Genomic DNA, 19,714 nt, shown 5'->3' on the forward strand with positions numbered 1-19,714 from the left:
GTGATGCGACAAAAGAAATTATTCAGATACTTAATGGAGATGAAAATTTAGTATTCATGGGGGACTGGAATGTGATTGCAGGAAAAGGAAGAGAAGGAATATGGATTGGGGGTAAGGAATGAAAGAGGAACCAGCTTGGTAGAATTTTGCACAGAGCATAACTTAATCATAAGTAACACTTGGTTCCAGAATCATGAAAGTAGGTTGTGTATGTGGAAGAGGCCTAGAGATACTGGAATGTTTCAGATAGATCATATAATGGTAAGACAGAGATTTAGGAACCAGGTCTTAAACTGTAAGACATTTCCAGGGACAGATGTGGACTCTGACCACAATCTGTTGGTTATGAGCTCTGGATTAAAACTGAAGAAACTGCACAAAGGTAGGAATTTAAGGAGATGGGACATGGATAAACTAAAAGAACCAGAGGTTATAGGGAGTTTCAGGGAACGACTGACAAGAACTGGGCAAAGAAATACAGTAGAAGAAGAATGAGCAGCTTTGAGATAAGATAGTGAAGACAGCAGAGGATCAAGTAGGTAAAAAGCTGAGGGCTAGTAGAAATACTTTGGTAACAGAAGAGATATTGAATTTAATTGATGGAAGGAGAAAATATAAAAATGCAGTAAATGAAGCAAGCAAAAAGGAACACAAACGTCTCAGAAATGTGATCGACAGGAAGTGCAAAATGGCTAAGCAGTGATGGCTAGAGGACAAATATAAAGGATGAAGAAACCTGTATTGCTAGGGTAAGATAGATGCTGCCTACAGGAAAATTAAAGAGACCTTTGGAGGAAAGAGAACCACCTGTATGAATTTCAAGAGCTCAATGGAAAGCCCATCCTAAGCAAAGAAGGGAAAGCAGAAAGGTGGAAGGAATAGACTGAGGGTCTCTACAAGGGCGATGTACTCGAGGGCAATATTATGTAAATGGAAGAGGATGTAGATGAAGATTAAATGGGAAATGTGATATTGCATGAAGAATTTGACAGAACACTGAAAGACCCAAGTCAAAAAACGGTCCCAGGAGTAGATAACATTCCATTAGAACTACTAATAGCCTTGGGAGTACCAGCCACAATGAAACTCTACCGTTTGGTGAGGAAGATGTACGAGACAGGTGAAATAACCTCAGATTTCAAGAAGATTATAATAATTCCAATCCCAAAGAAAGCAGGTGTCGACAGGTGTGAAAATTACCAAACTATCAGTTTAATAAGTCATGGCTGCAAAATACTAACATGAATTCTTTTTAGACGAATGGAAAAACTGGTAGAAGCCAACTTGAGGAAAATCATTTTGGACTTCATAGAAATGTTGAAACACGCAAGGCAATACTGACCCTACGGCTTACCTTACAAGACAGATTAAGGAAAGGCTAACCTACATTTCTAGCATTTGTAGACTTAGAGAAAGCTTTTGACAATGTTGAATGGAACACTCTCTTTCAATTGACAGATGTAAAAGGCTATTTACAATTTGTACAGAAACCGTATGGCAGTTATAAGAGTCGAGGGGCATGAGAAGGAAGCAGTGGTTGATAAGGGAGTGAGACAGGGCTGTAGCCTATCCCCGATGGTATTCAATCTCTATATAGAGCAAGCAGTAAAGGAAACAAAAGATAAATTTGGAGTAGGAATTAAAATCCATGGAGAAGAAATAAAAACTTTGAGGTTCACCAGTGACATTGTAATTCTGTCAGACAGCAAAGAACCTGTAAGAGCAGTTGAATTGAATGGACTGTCTAGAAAGGAGGATATAAGATGAACATCAACAAAAGCAAAAAGAGGATAATGGAATGTGCTCTAATGGAAACAGGTGATGCTGAGGGTATTAGGAAATGAGACACTTAAAGTGGTAAATGAGTTTTGCTATTTGTGGATAACTGATAATGGTCAAAGTAGTGAGGATATAAAATGTAGACTTGCTGGGGCAACGAAAATGTTTCTGAAGAAGAGGAATTCATTAACATCAAGTATAGATTTAAGTGTCAGGAAAACCTTTCTGAAAGTATTTGTATGGAGTGTAACCATGTGTGGAAGTGAAACACGGACAATAAACAGTTTAGACCGGAAGAGAATAGAAGCTTTCGAAATGTTATGCTACAGAAGAACGCTGAAGATTAGATGCGTAGATCACGTAACTAATGAGGAGGTATTGAATAGAATTGGGGAGAAGGGAAGTTTGTGGCACAACCTGAGTAGAAGAAGGGATCGATCGGTAGGACATTTTCTGAAGCATCAAGGGATCACCAATTTAGTACTGGAGGAAAGCGTTGAAGGTAGAAATCGTAGAAGGAGACCAGGAGATGAATACACTAAGCAGATTCAGAAGGATGTAGGCTGCAGTAGGTACTAGGAGATTAAGCTGCTTGCACAGGATAGAGTAGCATGGAAAGCTGCATCAAACCAGTCTGTGGACCGAAGACCACAACAACAACTTGGAAGGTGATTGTGAACATATATTCCTGTGAGTGAAGCAAGTTGTGATGTAAAAGAACAGAAACGAAGCAGCCAAACAGCTCCAATGGAAAATCATCTCAGTATTCAAAGCAATAAACAGCACCTGATACTGAATGCCGATATGCTGAAAGGAGTGAGGCAAGTACCCCCAGAGGGAAAGACTGTCATACAGGCTCTCATGCTAACTTATCATATTCCAATAAAATTCTTTAGGAGATAAGAGCAGGCAAGATGCATTTATCTTACACTGATATCTCAGCACCAGCTAAATATGATGTAGATCCCACTGAAGTTAAGGCTTTTAAATCAGTGTCTATTAACTATAAGACAAAACCTCGAGATGGATCCCATGTACCAGTTTGTGCTGCTACATTTCAAAAAATAATAAGTGTATTTGTAGCGATTTGAGAATTTCCGCATAAATTCTAGAACCACTCGTCATCCTACCGTCTCAAACACACGATATTTAAAAAGTAAGTGTGAGAGAATGTACATTCTGCGCGACACACGTTTGCGTGTGCAGGCTGAAAAGGAGTCACGAGCACTAGGTAGACGTGACAGTCAAACGGCATCGACAAGTGTTTGCTGCTCACGCCACATAAGCCGTATTGGAAGAACAAAGAGTGTTTATGTATCTTGTGGTGTTTTATATCATTGATTATTGTAACGAGAAAAAAGAAGAACAGTTGAACCACAGTTAATTAAAATTCACGTACTGGACTTGCTAGACGCGAGACACGTTCATAAGTTACGAGTCGTTCTTAAGCCAACTCATTTATAAATGAAATTGAAGCATTTTCAAAGCTCGAAATACGAGTGAAATACGAGAAGACAGAGATATTTACATGTGAAATACAAGAATGTTATTCTGCATAATCCAATACACTATTAATTGGTTAAAACATAAAGTTTGTATATTTACTCTACACATTCTATCATCTAAAGCATTAGAACATGGCAACCAGTGAAAAGGACTCGAAGAAACGAGAATTTTGAGAGGAAATCCAAGCAGAAGATATGATGTGTTGCCATAGTAACCAGGTATAACAAGACAAGAGAACTGTTTCGCATATCTGGATTAAGTCCAAAAATTAAATAAAAAAATTTGGGAATGCAACACGGTGAAAGACGTAAGAAAGTAATAACGTTAAAAGAACAGAAAGAAGACCTTGACGTATTAGACTAAGAAGAGATACGATGAGAATAATTCAACTAAGAATATCCGGTGTGGGGAGTGTCCAGCTCTCACATGCATCGCGGGCACGGAGACAACATCCGACACCACCGGCACCAGCTGCTGATAACCGGTTCCGATTCTACAAAAGCTCACCGATGCCGATGCGGAGACCAGCAACCGATGCCACCAGCACCAGCTACTGTTCACAGGTGCCGATTCCACACTTGCTCACCGGCGCAGCCAAAACTCTATGCCAGGTGAGCGAAAAACAATAATTGTTCGAGTATAAAGTTGAAGAAATTGTTCACTAAGGTGTATTAGTGTAGTTATTATGCTCAGTTTTTTTTAATGATTACTAGATCTAGAATTGGTAAAACCATGGAAAACATACAACCAGCTGAAGAGACTTCTGAACCAGCACTGGCTATGAGAATTAATAAAGAGGGACCGGATTGGTGTGAGTTAGCAAATCTCATCAAAGCTCAGAGTTTACAATTAGATGCACAAAGTGAAGAATTAGGCTTAATGAATGTCCAAAATGCTTCTTTAAGAGAGGAAGTAAGTCTTAAAGTAGACTCAGTAAATACTCAATTAAATGATATAATAAATGATCAGGGTACTTCTCTGAGAAATGAAATAAGTGCAACTTTAAGTGAAAAACTTGATGCAAGAGTGCTAATTTAAGTAGAGAAATAGACACAGTGAATACTCAAATAATTAATTTGATGTTCAGAATGAAACTTTAGGTTCAAATGGCTCTGAGCACTATGGCACTTAACATTTGAGGTCATCAGTCACCTAGAACTTAGAACTACTTAAACCTAACTAACCTAAGGACATCACACACATCCATGCCCGAGGCAGGATTCGGACCTACGACCGTAGCGGTGATGGGGTTCCAGACTGAAACGCCTAGAACCGCTCGGCCACACTGGCCAGCGAAACTTTAGGATTGTTAAGTACTAAAGTAGATGAACAAAGTAAGGATTTTAGTAATTTATGTGAAGGAATGGGAAAGACTGAATTTGACGCTTTAACTACTTATGTAGAAAATCTTAAAATAGATTTGAAAGGTGAATTAACTAGTTCTTTAAGCAATCATGTAAATCAACTGTTCACTGACTTTAATCAGAGACAGAATGAAACTTTAAATATTCAAATGACAAATATAGGTTTGTTGAACATCAGAGTAGACGCTCAAAGCAAAGAATCTAGTAATCAATGCGAAGGCATGGTTGCTTTGGAAACTGAATTTGACGTCAAATATAATAATGTAGACTCAAAACCTATTGAAAACTTAGAATATTTAAAAGATGTGCACAATAATGAACACAATAATGTAAGACAAGGTTTGAGTACTTCGAAAGAGACTGTAGATCAGGCTAAGGAATTAATGTTGATTATTCAATAAAATTACAGGTGTCAGTATACGAGTTGTCAATACACGAGTAAATAATGTAGGACAGAATTTCAAAGAGAATATATCCAACTTTGATGTTATAAATGTATGTAGTTTGACAGAACCATCTGAAGAAGTGATGGATCGAAGAGTTCCCGCAAGAGCAACCTCGGGAAACGTTTAGACTATTGCTTCTTCCAAACTTAATAATACCAACAAGGTTATAGACAACTTGTGGAAAGATTCAAACTTATCCAGGATAGAGTAGAACATAGAATAACTTCACCTAATGTCATGTTGCCTAGTGAAGTGGTGATTATTCTGCAATGGGAAAAATGGCCAATAAAATGTAAAGAGAAGTAATGGTCTGCACTTGCTCAAGTGAAGTTTATATCAGATCCATGGGAACCGGGTGGGGTCACATCTATCCCCCAGGGACGTTAAAATTCTGTGGAGTGGGCAGAGTGACGACTGTCGGATCCCAAGCTATTTTCAGTGTTTCTTCCAAAATACTTTTCCGGCACCGAATTCCCTTCAAATCTTAAAATATTCTGTAGTCTATTACTGAATTCTTAACCTATCCTATAATTTTAGTATTTAACAAAATAGATATGAGCATAATGTAAAGACTGGCACAAGAGAATCACGGATAAACAGTGATCTCTAGACATGAAATGAAATGAGTAGAATATTATATTTATGGATAATGCAATATAATGTAACGAATAAAACAACTATTTTACCATAGTGTATAATTTTCTATTTTGTACAAAATATTTTATACCTTTTATGAGATATGATATTGCCACACAGAAGAAGTTGTAATTAGATGAATGACAAACACTAACTTCACTTAACGAACGTTTATTCAGCACTTGCAAGAGCGTGGATCGAACTGTCACTGGCCAGAACACATACAGTATATATACAGCTACAGAACATTCCAGTACAATGATTCTTGACATTTGTGGATACTTCTAGAATGTACCTGAACCGAATACAGAAATTAAAATTGTACAGTCCAGGTGAGTTTTGAACTCACGACCCTCCATGCAACAGTTTAGTATCATACCCATTCACCACGGTGCTACTCAGCCTCTTCTGTGACATTGCTCCCTCCTTAAGAGAACAGCGTCTCGGTGTTACGGTCACCTTGTCTGGGAAGGAGTCATCGGTCCTGCATACTCAGACTCCCGATGACTTATGCTCACCCTGGTAGTGATCTTCTTAAACTTCTTTTGTCACTACATTCTTTGTCACCTCTCCACTTGTTGCAGGTCACTGGAGCTTTGAATTTACCCTGGGTTGCCGGATCCTTATAGGGCTTCATTTGAAGGACATAGACCGTATCTCTGCTCTTTCATCGTCTTGTGTCAGGGTCGAAATCTTCAACTTCATAAGTAACATCAGACAACTGTCTTACAACCTTATAAGGTCCAAAGTAGTGCCTGAGGAACCTCTCAGAGAGACCAATCTTCCAAACACGAGTGAAGATCCAGACAAGGTCACCAGGCTGGTAGACAACAGGGCAGTGGCTCACGTCATACCCTCGGCGATCGTTTTCTTGAACCTGCAGCGTGCCGAGTCGAGCTAACTACCGAGCTTCCTCAGCTCTGGTTAACAACTCGCCGATGTAGTTGTCATCCATGTCAACCAGGATGTAACGGAAACACAGTATCCATCATCGTATGCCCCCCACACCCATGCACCAGGAAAAATGGTGCAAATCCTGTGGTGTCTTGTTGGGCAGTGTTGTAGGCAAACATCACGAAAGGTAGCACCTCATCCCAGTTGCTCTGCTGAACATTGGTCTTATTAAGGTGTTCAGTAAGCCCGTTTAGTTTGTGGATGGTAGGCAGTCGTCATGTGATGAGTAATATTGCACCGACGGCTTATCTCTGTTAAAAGATTCGATTGAAAAACTTTCCCTCGATCCATAATTAACAACCCTGGGGCACCGTGTTTTAATACAATGTCTTCCACAATGAATTTGGCTACTTCGGATGCTTCGGCTGTTTTCACAGCTTTTGTAATGGCACAGCGTGTTAGATAATCAGTGCAAATAATAATCCATCTATTGCCACTAGCAGACATTGGAAATCATCCGAGGAGGTCAATCCCAACATGCCGGAAAGGCGTTTCAGCTGGTGGAATTGATATGAGTCATACAGGTGGTTTCTGAGGAACTGCCTTTCTCCTCTGGCTCTCTCGACAGTGCGAAACGAAGTGACGAGCACTCCTAAATAAACCATGCCAGAAAAAGCTCTTGTGGATTCTATCGTTTGTCTTAATAAATCCTAAATGTCTGGTCTCAGGTGTGTCATAGAGTTTCTGTAGAACATCTAAGCACATGTGTTCAGGAATCAGTGGTAGCAACCTCTTTCCCAACAGATCAAAGTTTTTCTTCCAAAGTAATCCATTAACTACCTTAAATTATCCTTTCACATCCTCTGACCGATTTAAGGCATACATAATTTGAGATATCTTGGCGTCCTTTTTCTGCTCAGGAGAGAGCTCCTGCAGCGCAGCGAGATAGTCACAATCTTGTTGAGCACCATCCCAGATAAATTTAGCATCAGCTTTTAACAAGTCTTGGGAGTCGCTTGGCATTGATACAAAAGTATTTGATAAAACGACGGTAATAAGAACATAATTCAAGGGAGCTTCTCACATCTCTAATACTTTTAGGAATAGGAAGTTCCGTTATAGATCTCACCTTTTCTGGATCTGGCCGCACACCTTCGTTTGACATAAGGTGTCCAAGTAGTTTGATTTCTTTTGCTCCAGACACGACTCTTTCTTGGATTAAGTTTCAATCCACCTTGTTGGAGACACTTAAGAACGGCCCTCAGTCTTTTTATGTGTTCATCAAATGTCTCTGAGAACACTATAATGTTGTCTAAATAACAAACACACATCGCCCACTTCAGGTGACGACAAAACGTAACATAGCAGCATGTTATATCTACCACATAATACATTTATTGTATATATAAAAGGAAACCTGTACCACAGGCCACTGATGATGTTTCCCAAATAAAAGAAGTGAAATGTGTATGGCAATAAACAAAATGCTTTCAATTAGTTGCATGGATAGTATACACCTCCATGAATGCTGCTTTTATTTTTGCAAGAAATTTGTGTTCCTTCATATAAGCTATTTGAAGTGCTATGTATATGTAAATCTGATTGGAAACGTTATAGAACAATATTGCAAAGTACGAATAAAAATAAAAAAAATCTATGTTAGAGTCACCACATAGCAAAAATAGGGTACATCGAGCTGTAGAGTCTAGTTTTGAAATGAATATTATGCCAAAAACGGCTTCCTTACTTGATTTATTATCTGGATAGGATATGATAAAACAATTGTTTTGGATACAACTCCCTATGTCCTCTCAACAACATGCCGCAGGACTGCATATGGCCACCTGACGGCTGACAAAAGGGCAACGAAAAGCATATGAGCAGAGCAAACACCAAGCACGGGCTGCCTACATCACTGTAGCTGCCCATGCGCAGTACGGCCTGTTTTCTGGCGTTCTCTGGCAACTGCTCAAACGAACCTGTTGATAACTTGGGTATACGGCTTCATTGAGTTTTTACCACACACTAATCCTACCATCACTCTTACCAACTGAAATAGGGACTCCGACTCAGCTGCCCACGCCACAGTTTTCCAGTCGTGAAAGGTCCAACCAACATGGTCATAAGCCCATGATAGGCACTGCAGGCAATGTTGTGCATTAGCAAAGGCACTCACATAGGTCGTCTGCTGCCACAGACCGTTAATGACAAATTTCATCGCACTGTCCTAACGGATACATTTGTCATATGTCCCGTATGGACTCTGTCGTTATTTCACACGGTGTTGCTTGTCTGTTAGCACTGACAACTCTACATAAACACAGCTGCTGTCATTAAGTCACGGTCACCAGCCACTGCAATGGTCATAGGGAGAGGTAACGCTTGAAATCTGGTATTCTCAGCACACTCTCGACATTGTGGACGTCAACGATTTTCGAAATGGAATGTCCCCTGAATCTAGCTCCCTGTTCAGTGTCTGTTAATACCTGTCACATGGGAAACCTTTCCTCATGAATCATCCGAGTAAAATTGACAGCTCCACAAATGCACAACCCTTTTACACCTTGTGTAGATGATACTACAGCCATCTGTTTGTGTGTGTATCAGTACCTCATGGCTTTTGTCACCTCAGTTTATTAAAAAAAAAAAAAAAATTATTCACATTCTGCTCCTCATTTGGAAAAAACAGAATTGATAAAGTCTACTCTCTGACTCAGCTATTCTGGTTATTTTTGGTCAGAAATGAAAAATAAATAATCAAATCATACCTTGACTCATAATGCACAACTCAATTTGAAAATGTCCAAGCCTGTTAAGTACTTGTGTTCTAATTGTGACAGTTTTTTGGATTGTTACTATTATCTAAACTTTTTAACATTTTTTGTCATTTTTAAATTATGTTGATTGGTGTAACAAGTGCCGTAACAGTTTCGCTAATACATATTTATTATTTATTCAGAAAATTATGAAAACATCAGCAGGGCATACGAGAAAATTTTGTGGAAAGATGAAGAAAGATGCTGGCAAGTACAACACCCCAGAGAAAAAGAAAGAACAGAGAAGAAGAAAAAGAAGAAGAAGAAGAAGAAGAAGAAGGGAAAATATAGAGGCATTCTCCTGTGAAAGCTCTTTAATTGAACATCACAGAAGGAAATCTGAAAGAAAAAGGAAGTACAGGCTTGAATTAAAATGTATACTCATTGATAATGGGTTTGAGATCAGTTAGGATCGTATGAATGTCCTGAGTCGCCTGGCACATCTGCTTCTCGGTTAGAGGATGTACTTCCTTCCAGCCCCTAAAACCTCAGAAATCACAAAAAAGCTAGCAAAGAAGATTTTCTTAGTTGGCAAGAAAACTTCATCTTGTAAACTTATATATTACTATATTACCCCAACATGAGGTAGTTACCCCCTGAGGGGTAAAATTACACTTTATGGGGGAGGGGGGCGGGGGGAGGGGGTGGTAAGATCAAGTTCAATTACGTTTTGGTCACAAACTTGAATATTTTTAAAAGATCATTGCTGTTGTCACTATTTCATAAGACTGTAATACTGACTAAATAATACTTTTTTTCCCCAAATACTAGCATTAAAATAAAACACAATGTGGTAGAGGTTACAGCTTTCGAAATTAGTGTATGAACATCTTCCTCACACAGCCCATCCTCTACACTCATACTTTGTACCATGCACCTATGAAAGTAAAATTGAGACACATATCACACATGCTTTAATATCTCATGAAAATGTCTTCTCCAAACTGTAGGTAGTTCCCGCAGCAGACCAGATAATTCTTATTCACTTTGCAACCATAAACAAACAAACAAATTCACACCAGAACACAACAGTATCTATAGCTATTACACTGCTGAAGAGCCTTCAAATAACATCCTGAAATCTTCCAATTTTTGGCATTTCAGAAGTAAGCAGTAGCAACCAAGTTATTTACAAATAGAAAGTAATAGTGCACACATTTTAATTCAGTTGATTTTAACTGTAGGTGCAGGGTATGGAAGAAGCAAGTGCTAAGGAGAAGTGGTGCTAAGGAAGCATTTTTTTGTAACAAGCCTCTATCAGCAATGTGAATAGTCAGCTTTCTTTTCTGATGTGGTGTTAGAGGCGGCATTCACAATGCGCTAAGAACTGCTTCATAGTTCTATAAAACAAGGTTGATAAAAAAAAAAAGACCTGTGCCAATTTGACTCAAAAGTTCGTGATTTAATAAAAGACCTACAAAAACTACATATCATTTATTTTTCTCCATTTTAAAAATAAAAGTGATCAAAGAAAATTCTTTGTTACTCTAAAGTTTAATTAGGTGTTAATGTAGATGATGACAACTGGAGGGAGAGGGGCATACTAGCCAATATCTGATTGCACTCATAGTAATAGTTTCAGAAAGGTTGGGAACTGCCTTTGTAGATGATAATATGCTCAAAATACATAACTTTTTCACGAGTTATGAAATCAGCAGGCAAACATCTGGCTTAAAGGGTGTCAAATCTATTGAGACCAGCAACTGGGAAAGACTTAGCTTGCAGAAACATTATATGGACATGATAGTAAGGGAAGCTTTTTTTTTTTTTTTTTAATTCAGATATTCTGACCAAGATTCCAAAGGAAAATAGAAAATACCTTCAACAGCTATTTTACAAACTAAAGTGGGCAACTAATCAGTACGATTACTCCAAGTAACCAAAATACACAGCATCACCACTTAAGATCAACTGCTTTGCTGCCTCATTCTATCTGTACCCAATGAATGAAGAAGAAATCCTGACCATCATAAAACCTTAAAAACAAGACAGTCCTCAGGAGTAGATACTATACCTGATAAATAATAAAAAGATGTAGTGAACACATTGTAAAACCACTAACATATTTATGCAACAGTTCACTGGCATCAGGGACTTTCCCTTCTTATCTAAAAATTGCAAAACTGAATCCAATCTACAACAAAGGAAACACAGAAGAAGTTGGCAACTATGTATGCCAATTGCCCCACTGTCTGGCTTCTCAAAAATTATAGAGAAATTCTTCCACAAACGACTTACAGCCTTTATGGGAAAATATCAAATCCTATCCACAGCACAAAATAGATTTAGGAAGAACCGCACAATCAACAGTGCTATCAATGAATTCCTAAGCGAAATTTACCAGAAAGTGGACAGAGGCGAATATAACACTGGTGTACGCCTTGACTTGTCAAAAGCATTTGATATTATAGACCATGAAGCACTCCTACAGAAATTAAATCAACTAGGCATCAGAGGCACACTTAACGACTGGGTCAGGTCATACTTCTGCGGACAGAAATAAACCATGGAAACACAACACACTGACTGCAACGAAATCACAAACCATTACCCAGATTACCAAAACATGAAATATGGTGTTCCTCATGGATCATTAGTGGGAACAGTGCTGTTCCTGCTATATGTAAATGACTAACATCAAACATAGTGTGTCAAAATGCTTACCAGTCTGCTGACGACACAAGTTAACCATAAATGAAGGAAAAACTGCACCAATCAACTTCCATAATGTCAAGGAAAAGGTTCCACAAACTATAAACATTCAGTCGTCAAACAAATCCGTAAATAGAGTTGACCTGAAAAACTTTATCAGGCTGCGGATCCACGACAATGTCAGGTGGGGAACTCACATTGACAATCTGAGCCAAAAACTGAACACATCCTGCTATGTGATGAGGATCCTTGAAAGTTGCTGTAGCACTGACTGCCTAAAAAGTGTGTACTATGCAAGTGTCGAATCAATGCTGAAGTATGGAGTCATTTTCTGGGGAGCTTTTTCGAAGACCCTCAAGCTATTTAGAATCCAAAAAAGAATCAAACACAGAAAATCTTGCAAGCCACTCTTCAGGAAACTGTAAATTCTCCCACTTCCATGCCTTCATATACATGAAACCATAGTATTCATACAGCAGCAGTGTGCGACTGAAAACCCCACACTCAACCCCAAAAATGAAGATATACACACTCACAACACAAGGCAAAAAATGGATCTCCACATGTATCATACAAAAACTAAGCTCTGCCAAAACAGAGTTCTGCACCTTGGAAAAAAAGATATTCAGGAAACTACCAAGTAACATACAATCAATAAACAACACAGCAGGGTTCAAAGCTGCAGTAAAGCCCTATCTAACTGATCACTGATTCTACAGTATGAAAGAGTAGTTTGATAAATAATAATGTGCTAGTATGAATAATAATATACCAGTCTTATCCACTGAAACCATTGTAACCACTAATTAAATACAAATAATGTACCAATAATAACTAGTGTAATTTTAAGGTATCAGACGATAAAATGATAGAAACAGTATTGTGTTAAACGATGTCCAGAATGGCTCTGAGCACTATGGGACTTAACATTTATGGTCATCAGTCAACGATGTCCAACATCTTATGTATATTCTATGTACAACAATGTCTCATCGAGAAATAAATAAATAACTTGAACTTCCTCATTCGCAAAAAAAAAAGGGTAGTTTCCTCAGTACTCATGCTGATCTTGAGTCTTGTTTGCTTTGACTCTGAAAGAGAAACATGCATGATAAGTGAAACTACCAAGTGCATCATAAATTTGCACATACTAATTGGTGGGAAGTTTGATATAGGCCTATGTGAAATACTTTCCATAGCACAACGGACCAAGCAGGAGTGCTACCTTAAACAAATTACTGTTAACGGAACTACTGATGAAGCTGTCGCTGAGCTTCAGTCTCAACTGAAGAAATTCGAAGAGCATGTTTTGTTAAGACAATGCAATACGTAACATTCAAGGGGTTAAAGAATCAGTGATGATGAAGTGATATTGCAAAAAACTATGTTATTTGGTCACAAGATGACAATAATAATGTAACAATAATAATTTTAAAGTCATTTAGCCATTAGGGCACCAACATATAATGCCACAAATACAGTAAAATTTAACTGATAATTTAAAAGAGACAACAGGCTGATTATTACCACTGCAGTACAATATTACAGCTGATAAATTGTTTTATATCATAGAAAGGGTGGCCAATTAGTCGTGCAGCATTTGCTTGAATGCTTGCTCTGGTAAATCTTGTATAATTTGTGGAAGCTTATTAAATATTTGGTGCCTCATGAGATCGTAGCTGAGATACAAAGTGCCCATATGAGCCATACACAGATTACAGTCCTCACTGTTTGTGCTTGGTTGCAAAGAGCTCTACAGTTGTGAGTGATTAACTATGTCATGAAAAGTATTCAATTTGTGTTTGTTTGAACGTGAAACTTAAATACAAGGTTCCAAATTTGACCTCAGTTAGAATTTTTTCTGATGATTGCACAGCTTAATTTAAGAGGTTCTGAGATTAGTAACGAAGAACCATACCATGGTGACCCGCAGACACATTGACCTAATCCCCAAAAAGTTACAGGTTCAGAACTAGCCATGTCACAGATGCCTATTTTGCTAGAGTTTTATACTGCAAGAAGGAAATTGAACAAATACAGATATACCACAACTGCATAGAAACTGCATAGAAATACACATTACATGTGTAAGATCTGCAGGGGTCTCAGCCAAGTGTTCGAAGCTGGTAAGAAGTATGTATCTTAAACTGAGTTGGAACATGCTTACCATTTTCTCAAACCCATACATCAAACATTTAAGGAACATCTTATATTATGCATTTTCAGAAAGTTCAGCCGACGGCCTTTTTAAAGTGGTATGATTGGGTACTCACATTTTTAAAGTAATACTGTACTGAAATTTATAAGTAAGAAAACTTTCCTACTTGTTTACTTAAATAGGAAATGAGATCTAAATATGTTAACTACTGATTCAATTATAAATTGATATAACAAAATTAACATTAACTTAACACAGAGATCCGCCTCCACACAATTCTCACGTTTTACAGCTTCTTGTCCCACCCACAACAGTCACTGACTGCAATTTTTATAAGTAACTACTAACAACGCAATATTGATAACATCAAGAGAGAAATGTTTCATTGCATTCAATTCAATGTTTATCAAAACATGCTGTATAATTCACGGTGTTCTTGTAAACATTAGTGGGCATTCAATGCTATCTCAATTTGCACTCACTCATGACAAACTTCTGACATTTAGATTTAAAGGCAAAGCAAAGCAACTATTCATACAGTCATCACTCAATCTTTAATTTATTGCTATTCAAGGACTTTGTTACAATATCTTTTGACCATTGTAAGACATAGTGCAACTGTCCCACATTTCCCTTTTACAAGCAAATGTGGCATTATCCACACTGCATCAATGTACTGACTTATCACTGTTGTAAACTTCTCACTCATCATGGGGGATGCTGACTCAGGTTTCCATACGGACTGAAGGCAGGACACGGAAACACGCACATTCGCGGGCCTCGATCACCACATGCCATCCATACGCAGTATAATGGTGCAGTGGAAAACTACGTTTTCATTACATTTGGAGAAAATTGTGAATGACCAAAAGAACATTGTACAGAAGGAATCAACAGAATGAGGCAGTATATTTTTTAACACTAAATAAATATTCAGGAGGGTGGAGTTTATTCTGTCCAGCCATCATTATTTAGATTTTCTGTAGCTTTCCTAAATAAATTCACTCAAATGTCTTCAACAAAGCCACAGCCAACAACATGTCTGACTCTCATAAACATACGTATACATTTTGTGTGTATGTACATGAAAGATATTTAGTTTCACAGTATTATGACAAGTCCTACAGGGTAGCTAATCAAACTTGTAAAAAGAAAGAAGAAAATAAATAAAGCTCCCTGAGAATTCCAGATACTATGGGGAGGGAGGGAGATGGTCTCATAAGAAGCTCATGACAAATTAGTGGGAGGATTCAGGGCGGGGAGGGGGGTGGGCAGATAACACCAATATAATGACTTTTCTTTCATCTCAGTTAGGCTATATGTATATAAGCAACAGTTAATTTATATGGTACAATATTGATACAATTCACATACTCTGAAATATTAGGAAACTCAGTGACACTAAATTTCCATTTTACATTAAAAACAGACTTCCCTAAGATTTTATGAAATTCCCTAATTTTACCAGGTAAAATGTAATTCCCCGAGACTTCCAGGTTTTCGAAAAGAATTGCCACCCTGTTCTATAGGCCTATCATAGTGATAAGATCTCTTGATGAATACATAAACAGCCTATTCCTTGTTTATTGCCTCGTGTACTGTTAGACCCCAGCATAATTCACCAGCAGTCAGCCTCGCACCAAAGATTTGGTACTGTTCAAGAAAGTGTTGTTGCAGACTGAACATAGAGGAATTCAGAGTAACTTGCAGCGAATTTTTGATTGGTGTCATGAATGGATACTTTCTTCAAAAAAGGACAAAATTCAGTTCATGCGGATCTGCTGGAGAAACTTTCCGGGTAAGTTTCACCACAGTATTAACATTATGTAGCTTCACTGGCCTCATCTGTTACACTAAATATCTACACATAACATTGAGAAATGAAGCAAGATGTGGTGAGCACATAAGTTTGATGTAGCAAAGATGAGTGGCTGGATACAGTTTGCTGAGTGGGCGTAGTATAAACACATATCTACCAGTTATCCTTGAACATATTCAGCCAACACGAGTGAAATGTGTGCCTTGTCAACAGTGTTTAAAGTCTAAGGTCTTCCTAAAGGTGTCATATACTCCACAATGTTGACCGACTTTATCTTGTACCAATTTAACGTGGTATACGTCACATTCAGCATGAGGCAGCTGGTTACCAAGAATCTATGTACCCCAGGATTCTAGGGATAAGTTCTGCCGGCGGATGGAATATTACATCACCTTTCGAGCGTACGCCCATGACAAAATAATTTTGGCACGGATGCATGCCCATTAAATGACGAAATAAACAAAACCACGGCTTAATTTATCACGTTACACTTACAAAAGTTGTGGATTAAATTTCTTTCAGTGATTTGTAATCCAAACTGTCAAACTAATTCTCTTTTCTCTCCATTCAAAATGTTTCAAGAACTAGCGAAATCGTTCGTCGTAAGACAATAACAAAGACCAAACATTGTTTAACTTCGTTTCTCGACGTGCCAAATACGGAGATACTTATGGAATATTTAAAGACGGCGCAGTTTCGTTATACAACGTGTTTCCGAAGACAAGACAATGTATATTGACAATAACATAACAAAGTGAAGCTGACACATTTCTTACATTTACATACACATACACATACACCAATTTTATACAAATACTATCGAACAGAATGTGCTTTAATGAAATTAAGTAGATCTTACCTCAGAATGAGATACGCAACATCAAAACATTTAATCACGAGAACAATCAAGTTAAACTGCAATTTCATTTACATTATCGCAAATTCGCGCGGTTATTTTGAGTCTTGAGAAGTTAGAAACTCTGGTCAAAGTCTACGTTGCTTTCGTGTAGCAATGACATAATTTATTATCATTAATTATTATTATTAATATTATGATTATTTAGCTCTGAGCGGGAATGTGTTAGCTATAAACATATTTTTTCGGTTACATATGGTTATTCACAGCATAATTACACACAATGAAAATCTATGGAAGGAAGCTCTCTGGAGTCATGTATCGCGAAGAATATAGCGTGGAGGGACCCACACACGCTCAATAATATTGTCAAACTTCCAATATATTGACCGCCTGAGGGCGTGTATTGACTTGTTGTCAATACTGGAAATATTAAGGAGCATATTGATGGACCGCAAAATATTCGCAGTATTGTCAATACATAATGGACGTGCGAAACCAAGTATTGAAGTTTTGACAATATTTTCCATTCAGATGTTGACAGTGCTTCCAGAACCAGCCACGCAGCGTTAATGTGCACTATTTACATTTCCATACGCCTTCATGTAAATCACACCTCACATTCGATGTTTAAGGAGTCTTTTAACCCAAAAAATTTTTAATAGGCCTACGCAAGGGTAATCATACTACATACCGCTTTTGGATGGTTAATGCAGGATTTCCTATGATGCTGCTTACTTCATTAATTTGAGAATATAATATAGATAGGAGTATTACATAGCAATTAGCAGTTTGGAAAAATGCTCCCATGTCGAAAAATAGTAATATATAGGGTGAGTCAGGAGGAAAGGTACGTGTTTTGAAGGTGATAGTATTAATGATTCTGAACAAAAAACTTGATGTGGACATATGTCCTACTCCGAATGGTTTCCGAGATAGAACACTTTTAATGTACATTTTTATTTATTTCCTGTATTATTCATTGCCATTGTTTACAACGTAGCACAGTAGTACAGAGGAAGTTGGACGGACATTTTGATACAGGAAGTTCGTGGGCAATAAAGTCGGAAAACTACCTGTAACTGGCCTACAAAAAGTACCTAAGCTACAGCTCACGCGCGGGACTTTCAGTATTCCCGCAATCTCTTCGCGCAAACTGTTAGTCCTACACAACAAATAAATAGAACCTTTTTTGTACCAAATTAAATTTAGTTTAATTGTGTACTGAGACACGTTTTCGTTGGAGTGTGGGGTTTTCGAATTATCAAAGAAAAACGTACGAAAGTGATATTAAACGTCTTATATCTCGGAAGCCATTCGTAATAGGGCATATGCACATAAAAAGTTTTTTGTTCAGCATCATTTATACTACCGCGTCTCAAAGCACCTACCTTTCCTCTTAACTCACCCTGTGTATGATAACTGGTAAGAGATCTGTGAAATGATATAAAAAAGTAACAATTGTGGTTCTTTTCCTTGAATGATGTATTCTAAGCGCCTGTTTTTCCTGGCAAATTGGTTAATTACATCGTCAATAGGACAATCAATGTCAGGGTGAGTGTTCAACAGAGCTAAGCCATTAAGTCGTTCCTCCGTCACTGTCCACCTCAGCCACGTCTTTGTACGCCACAATGTTGCAAAACTTCTTTCTACCGTAGCAGCAGTTGCAGGTAGACAAGCTAATATTTTGTACAGCGTGTGCAAAGTAGGATAGTCAGATGCGGGTAAAACACACAACGCTTGCATAGCAGAATCACGATGATTAAGGAAGTTTATGATCGGTTGCTTTTATTGAAGAATCTCTCACATCAGTCTCTTTTTAATCGCAAAGAGTGATTCTTCTTCAATGAACGGTAGTTCAGTTAAGTACTGATCCAATTTATGTGCCAGGTCATTACCGTCGTGTTTCTCATGCCGTCGTACACCTTGAGCGTCGAATATAATTTTGCTTTTGCCATCGCGACAGCCAAGCTAGGGTCTTGTAAGATTTTGCTGACTGGATATGTTATGCTCATAATGTCACTCAGTGTAAACAGAGTAATAATAAATTCGCAATTAGAGCTCGAAGGAGAATATTGGTTTTGGCAGGCGTTGTTCTATCCCTCCAACACCGTATTTCTTTAAGAACTTTTCAAACTGTTCCGAGATCAGCTGCGAATTGAATAACAGTATCATGTCGCTCAACCCCTCTCGTTTGACAATGTGACTGCAGCGAGTGTTTTAGGTGGCTCTTCAATGTTGCGAACCGCTTGCTAGACGCTGTAAATAACGTTACTACTTCTTCTACAGTACCAAGCCAGTTTCTCACACTTGCAATTTTGTAGCTGCGAGAGACAGCGAGGTCGAGCTGATTACTTCGACACGGTGCTACTTGAGCGTTGATGGCTTTCTTTTTTATTGTAGCCACAGCTCCTTTCAGTTCTGACATATTAACTGAGCAAATATCACAGCCTATTCCCACACAGTTCTCCAGTGACAGAGAAAGGCTTTCCATTCTCCTTAGAGTCATAGTACCTAACACACTGCTCAAAACAATTAGGTGACCAGGCGAGATATCATACACAATAGACATATGGTAACGTATTTTATTCAGATATCGGTTACAATTGCAATTTGTGTGTGATACAGTACCATATGTTGCTGTCTCAACTCTTTACTTGAGGTTTACATGGCGTTTACGTACAGTGAGGTACCATGGGGCTACATAATAGGGAACAGTCAACACGTTGCCCTATGGTGTGTGACCACCTCAGACGGCCAGTATAGTTGCACACCCGTGTGGCATGGG

The 19,714-nt window shown here is 38.2% G+C and overlaps 1 protein-coding gene across 3 annotated transcripts in view; it reads right to left on the reverse strand.

Moving 5' to 3' along the window:
• LOC124612645 (protein nessun dorma-like) overlaps positions 1 to 17,071 on the reverse strand; it is a 232,980-nt gene extending 215,909 nt beyond the window's left edge. For 2 of the 3 annotated variants that reach the window (XM_047140948.1, XM_047140947.1), the window contains exon 1: positions 16,930 to 17,071. The gene's annotated coding sequence lies outside the window, so the exon portion shown is untranslated. The remainder of the gene's footprint in view (positions 1 to 16,929) is intronic. The other variant, XM_047140949.1, reaches the window with a different exon arrangement.
• Between the last annotated feature and the right edge of the window lie 2,643 nt (positions 17,072 to 19,714).

The sequence above is a fragment of the Schistocerca americana genome, chromosome 4 (genome assembly GCF_021461395.2).
Source record: "Schistocerca americana isolate TAMUIC-IGC-003095 chromosome 4, iqSchAmer2.1, whole genome shotgun sequence".
In the NCBI taxonomy this organism is placed as follows: Eukaryota; Metazoa; Arthropoda; class Insecta; order Orthoptera; family Acrididae; genus Schistocerca; species Schistocerca americana.